This window comes from Cynara cardunculus (assembly GCF_001531365.2).
Source record: "Cynara cardunculus var. scolymus isolate 2C chromosome LG 10, CcrdV1, whole genome shotgun sequence".
Lineage (NCBI taxonomy): Eukaryota > Viridiplantae > Streptophyta > Magnoliopsida > Asterales > Asteraceae > Cynara > Cynara cardunculus.
In genome coordinates this window covers 9,553,267-9,561,181 of record NC_037537.1, presented here as the reverse complement: position 1 = coordinate 9,561,181, position 7,915 = coordinate 9,553,267, and positions in this window count along the sequence as shown.

Sequence of the window (7,915 nt, the reverse complement as noted above, 5' to 3'; positions counted from 1 at the left end):
GTTCATCCGTATATTTTGAGGACACCATTTGTCACTTTCACTGGTCCGCATACTACATAGATATATGGGTTGAAAGTTATAATCTCAGTGCAATGGTGAAATCCAAGAGGTATACCCTCATAATATAAATGGTGAAAATAGTTGTTACTAATTACATGTTGTTGCATTTTTACAGCATTGGTCTGCTAGAATCTGTATTTATGTCTCACCAAAAGTCTTACCACTTTGCTTTATTTATTTTCTATCATTTTCAATAGTGTTAACTCAAACCTAAACAAAGTTTTCAAATTCTCCATCTGAAGTTAGTCTTTAAAATCGAGATCTTGCAACTTAAGATACCTATCCTTGTGGAATACGATACTTGGTACTTACCATTTTATTACTTGAAGGAGATATATTGACACGTGTATACTTGCATCTGTTACCACTTAGTGTTGTAGAGATAAAATATCTAGCTCTAACCATCCAGATCTTGGTTGTCGTGTAGAGACATTGACAGTTTGTCAATTCATCATAGGTTTCTTGTATGGATTCGTTTGGTAATGCCTTGGAATTGCTATAATCAATTAGGCATTGAACACGTCTATTTTTCTTTATTTTTACATCACCTTCAAGCTGACTCGCGAGTTCATCCCAAATCTCCTTGACAGTATTGCCGGAGTCTAGAAATGGGAAAATCTCATTAGGAATTGCCATAATAAGAAGTCGTTTGGCTTTGCGATCCACTTCTATTTTAGCAATTTCATCAGTATCCTAGTTTGCTTCATCCTTAGGGATGTACTAAGCAATGATCTCAGCAACATTTCCCACAACAACAACACGAAGGAACAAGAGCTTGAAGGATGAAAGGTCCATTTAGGATAGATTTGTATAATTTGTCATCCATCCCCTCGAAGAAATTAATCATTCTTATCTTCCATTGATGATATTCATCATTTTGGAGAGTAGGAGGTTTTGTAAGAGAACCCACACTCTAAGAAGAATTCCAATTGTTGTTTTCCATAGAAAAAAACAACCAATCAATATAAATTTATTCTTCAAAACGAAACTAACCGACTATAATCACAGGATTTAAGATCTAGAATAGAAAACTATGAAAACAGGGTTTTCAATCTTCGAGAATTGCTAATTTGAAGAAAATACCCAGAAATTGAGAAAACAGATTTAATAGAATGAACATGTCATTTGGTTTAAAGAAATCAACTTGTTCTGATACCAATTGTTGGTTCCAGATTTCTCAATTATGATCTATTAATCAAATATAAGAGCAAAAGAAGTAAAAGATCAAAATAGGGTAAAGCAATTAAGATGAAGAATAATATAAAAAGGCCACAAATCTGATTAAATAGCATTGTCGTCATCATGTATATTGATTAATCTTTAAATACACTTGTGTGATCATGAGGATCTTGTAGTACAGAAAGTTTCAAGTGTGGAAGAAATGAGACTTGATTGTTACAAATGAACTAAGAATAAGCTTCTACTTATAGCCTATAATGGAAAGTCAAAACATACACCAATGGGAAGCTTCCACTTATAAAGGTACTCTAACAGAATTTAGGTGGGAACGGTTAAGTCACGCGAGCTGCACACTTGTTCACTTGGAGTTGTTGACCAGACCAAAGGTATATCATAAGTAAGGCAGAGCCTCTAGTTCACCGAGTAGGTGCTTCTAGTTCCTCTGTATGCGTCTTCTGGTCTTCCAACACTTGGGCTTTTTCATACTTTTACAAATCAGAATTATATGGGTCCTAACAATGATTTTCAATTACTTTTACAATCGACATTTGATGTTTTAAGAACATGTCAATAATAATTTCTAACACAAAATAATGATAATATTAGTCTATACTATATAAAACATGTTGAATTTTGTTTGTAAATTATCAAAAATAACTAAATTATCAAATATAAACACTTGCACCAATAACAATAATAATAACAATTCGTTATCATAATGTTACAATCAACAATTTAGACTCTCAAATGCATATTTTAGTAAATGTATGTACATTTTACAAGAAATTTATCTTAAATAAAAATACAATAAATATGATTTTGAAATTTGACATATTATTTTATTAGTGTGGTATCATTTGTTTTTATTATAAAATTTTAATAAGACATAAAAAATAATCATGTTATTTAAAATTGAAAATTCATATCAAGTAACATGCAAATCAGATTCTATATCCAACACATCAAAGGACCACTCCATAAATTGTATGAATGGTCTATTTCACAATTTATATATGTTAAAAAGTTGAACAAAAAGAAAAAGAATATGAAATGAGTTCTTTCATTTTATAGTTTGTAGGTGTTTTTCCCCATTCCATTATGAAATAGAGGACTCATGATTTTGCAACGCATTGGTGCACGGTCTTAGTCTAATTAGGATCCCATCTTACCAAATAGCAAACGAAGAGATGAGATTAAAGGTGACGATCAAAGTCATAGTTTGAAGCTGAACCACAAGGTTAAAGCTAAATCATATTCATAGGTCCAAAGCTATATTATATTTCATATATGACATAACATCGGTATGACCACATGAAAGATACAAATATTCAAATAAGTTTGACTCACAAGAATCACACCTTTATCATCATTTACTCCTACTTGAAATCATTTACTACCAACCATTCTTATCCGACTTTGTTATTCTCGAAAGTCAATTCAATGGATAGTTCTAACAATCCAAGCGGTTTAAAGTAGAAGTGGTAGGGGGCACTTGCCCCTAACAAAATTAAACTAATGTATTGAAAATTTTGTTATTTCATCTAAAATTCTTATGACGCCCCCAACTTTCAAGCTCCCAACCCAATTGAAGTCATCTTATTTATCTCATTTCGTTTGCTATAATGCATTTGGTTAATAAACAATCATATTTGTTTTTTTCCCACCTTTCCTTTTACATTTTATTGTGATTTTTTCATTATTAGCTTGTTATTTGTTATTTGAGTTGAGAGTTCTTGATTTTTCTATTTAATTTAGGGGCCGTTTACCAAACACTTAACCGGTAAGCGCTTATCGGTAAAATTCAACACTATCATTTATTTACCGGGAAAGATTTTAGTTCACAAAAACGAAATTATATGCAACAATTTTCCTGGTAAGAGTCATAACTCTCACTTACCGGGTAAGACCCTTGTCATTGCCTCGTTCTTACCGGGTAAGATTCTTGGTCCTTACCGGGTAAGATTCTTGGTCCTTACCATATTCATCCGGTGAGGTAATGTGACTTGGTAAGCTCTTACCCAGATAAGCGTTTGGTAAACGGCCCCTTAGTTTGTTATTTATGATTTACTATTTGCTATTCCGTCATTTATTTTTGATTTATCGGTTTGTTGCTATCTGATTTCCTTTTAATTGAAATTAATTTATCGCCTTTTAATGTCTTGTTTACTGACTACTAATTTATATGTTTTTTTAACTATAAGCCTTCTAATTTATCTTTCACTAGGTTTGTTATAAATTAGTTTAATGCAAAGTCACACCATGTTTGTTCTTAGAAATTGGTTTGGTGGTTCATTTCTCTAGCCATCTGATCCATTATGAATCATTCAAATTTTGTATTAATGTATAATGCATTCACTTACTTTCAGTTTAATCGAAATAGTAACAGTATATAAATAGTAGTTTAACCGAACCGTTTAATTTGAAAACGAAATAAATCAAAACCGTTTTAATTCGAATGAAAATTAGGGATTGCTAAACATACCTCCTGCACGAATTCATACTCCACCTACTAGCTATTTTTCCTCCCACACAAATTCAACACGGTGAAACTAATGATTTTCAAATTCTACATTACACTTCATACTCTTATAATTGGTTAATAAATTTTATATCCTTTAATTTTTTTCATTTTTCATTTTACAACCTTATCATATTAACGTAGATAATTGTATATTAACTAAAATACGTTAGAAAAAGACGTTTATTTTTTTTAACAAATTACATTATTATAAATCATCTCGTCAATACCTTCAAAATAAACTCAATATTAAATATTTTTGGATTTAATCAGATTATTATATATCATAAATAGTAGTGAATTATTTTTAACGCTCACACTTTATACACTTATAGTTATTTTTTTATTTATTTTTATATCATTTACCTTTTTCTTTTCCATTTTATACCATTATTTTATAAACATAACAATCATAATTAATAAAAATACGTTAAAAATATATTTTTTTTACAAATTACACCTAATAATAATTCTATCGTCAATACCTTCAAATTGAGTCAAATATTGAATATTTCGGGTGATTTTTTGTATAAATTATACCATTATAATTGTCGATACAGTTCCATTGCTCAATTTAATCTATACATATACCAAATAAATAATATTGAATTATTGATACACAAGTACACACAATAAACGAATAAATTGTGTTTGCAAAAGATGAAAATATGTTTACATACCAACAATCATATTTGTTATCTTCACTCAACCAATATATACATACATACACATATTTATATAATTATGTATTGTTTATTTTCTTTATATAACATAATCCAACTCTTTTGATGCTATTGAGTTTATGGCTGATGTCAAGAATATATAAATGAAGAACGAGAAATTAATAGAAAAATAAAGAAAATATGTTCTAAAAATGACCAAAGATAAAAATGAGACTTAAACTAGGTAAATATAAATAAAATTTTACCAAAATTATATAATAATTAAAATAATAATCATAAAGGTCGTTTTTAATATGTTTTAACCTTAATAATATTATTATATTTAGGGTGCGTTTGGTATGCAGACGACATGGGACGGGACGGAACATATAATACGTATTTTACATGATAAAATTATTAATTAATTACTATGTTTACTGCATAAAATAAAAAAAAGTAAAAAGTACATAGAGTAATATAAAAACATCAAGAAGGTTAAAAATAATAAACCAAAAAAATACAGGGTTAAAATGAAAACTATGAAAACAATTAAAAATTGGAAATAAATCTGTATTGGTTTTAGTGCCTTCTTGTATTTTTGAGTAGATGGATATGGAAAATGTTAGGTTTTTATAGGAGAGGTATAGATAGAATTTGACAATGAGTTATTGGTCTAAATATTTTGACACCTTGATAAGTGTTAATTTATTGACCCTATACCATCACTTTTTCCATCTTTTACTTGCCCAAAATACCCCTATGAGTCTTTTTAGTCGTTTTAATCCTTATCTCGTCATTCTATCATTTTTAGAGCTTAGTACAAATTGTTGGAATTTTATATAAATATGGTATTGATTTAGGCTTTCAAACAGATTTTGGCAGACTAGGTCGGCGCTATAGCATTCCTGTAGAAGTCATTAGTGAAGAGACTGTGAAATTGTAGCATTTCTGGAGTATCAACCTTAGGCTCCAACTTTCACTTCTTTTAGGTCGGATCTGCAGTTTTTTAAGAGAGAAAAGGCTTGCATCATCGAGTATCATCATTGTACTTCATTGAGCTTGCTTAGGGACTAATCTACCATATTACTATAAGTAAATGTGTTGTCTTAGGCTAAAACATCAACCTTTGGGTTATTTCTCTCATATTTACTTACTTTCCAGTATTTAGCTTTTGTGTTAAACACTTCTCATACAACCGAAACTATTGTTTTGTTCTAATTTCCAAGTATTAATCCAAGTTCAGTTGCTTTGAAATCATTTCAACTACTTGTTCTTATTTTCAGTTTTGAGTTTACTTTATTTTTTGTTACACTTTTAGAGCTAGTCCATGCCGTGGCAATACATTGGATTTTCAATCCTTTTGTGGCTCATCACTAGTTTCCAGTAGTTACAATTTGCTTTTCCAAGTGTTCAAAGCAAGTGATGAAACTTTCAATGCAAGTTATAGAGTACTATAACACCTTTTCTTTAACCATTTTGAGTTTTACATTTTCATCTTTACTATACTGTCATTTACATTCCCGCAATTTAATTTATGCAATTTACTTTATTCTATTTTACTTTCCTCTATTTACTTTACCGTCATTTCTATTTTTGTACTTCAATTTCTACAATTTACTTTGAAAATCATTTATATTCCTGCACTTTAATTCATGCAATTTACTTTTTGTATTTTCCATTTATGTTATTTACTTTTTTAGTCCTTGCATCTTTTGTAAGAAAAATCCAAGCGGTGATGGGTTAATCACATTAGCTTGGGTGTAAGGGAAAATTAAGACCAAAATCAATGTGAAAGTACATTAATGTCTAATATTTAGCATTGTTATCTAATTATTTATTTTAGGCAATCAATGTTTCATTAAAAATTACATTTAATTAATTGACAACTAATTTTGTGTATGAAAATCCATTTGCTTTCAGAGCTAAGATAAATATGAAAATCCAAGGTAATACGAGAAGACTATACATAGCTTTAGTACTTTATAAGTACTATACTCCTACGATGCAGGACGGTAACACTATGTTATGCTAGTATTCAGGACTTTTAACATAAATGATGTCGTACTTATAACAATGGGCATGTGTATACTCCTTGAAGGACGTCTGACCCGTTAGTTGATACTTGTTAGAGTATTATAGCACCATTTTGTGGTACTATAGAACCTTCCAGAAGTGCTATTTCATCTTTTTTACTGGATCATTTGTTTTTGTCTTAACAGACCTTTGCACCATTTGTTTCTTTTTTATGATTGGTTTTTCTTAGTTGATAACTCTCACACACCAAAAGAATTCTTCAATTTTACCATTTGAAATTGATTTTTTATAACACCATCAATTTGGAAAAAGCGACTAAATTAAAAAAATTCAATAATACATCGAACAAAAAATAAATCTCTTTCAATAAATCAATACTTAGATTAATCCGAACAACAAAACTAGATTTAACATCAACAATATGTAAACCAAGTCTTACGTCGAGACTAGGTCAAGGTCGTGTGTTACTAGAACTCAATAACAGTCGCTATCTCCAAATGTAGAAGACGTCAATGAATAGCTAGATCCCTCTCATGCCTTTAACTAGCATTCACTTCATCACGTTGTCGCTAGTATCGGGTTTTGGTTGTGTATAATTGGGTATTTTGATTAATGAACACGACCAAGTGTAAACCTATAAAACATTAAAACGGAAAATATAGCTTTAATCAAGTCATTTATACAATTAACTCACACTTACCCTTGGAAGGCATAAAACATCTGAAAATGACGGGGGAGACCCCGATTTACCATATGTTGTGATAGAACATAAGTAAGCCACAAGTCAATGTTATATAAGCTTCACTTATAAATAATCAAGTTAGTAAACTTAACTCCTCGAGTATTTTGCTTGTAGAGTCACCAAGTTCAAGTCCTCGAGTCTTTACCTTGAGATCTATTAAGCCAATTCACTTAGAAATTACACTATATGGTTATTGGCTGATGCCCGACTCTTAGATTTCACACCATGTCATCTATTAAGACTCAATGCCTACTTCCAAGCTACAATATGCTAGAAATTACATTTTATTGGTCAGTGGCCGATGCTCGACTATGATAGTCCACACCTTATTGTATCTGAAGACCCAATGCCTATTTCAAGCAATAACACGAGGATGACCTTCCTAACTAAAACCGACTCCCATGCCTATGGATCCTTTGCATTATAGTCTAAATTTACACCACACAAAATGAATGACTAACTGTTGATCCTCTCTCTCAGTGATTTGATGATAATCCCTTTTTTCTTTCATGTTGTATTTGTGTCTGTATTTTCAGTTCCAGCGATCATCACTGAGTATGTTCAGTGATCGCTGAAGAACTTGCATTGTAAATTCATCAGAGACAAACAATACTTCAAGAAGACAATACTTCAAGAAGACAACACTCACACCAAAGATCCTTCAGCGAACATCGAAGACTGAAACTGAAGATTAGAGACTGGCGAGTACGTGATCTGAAG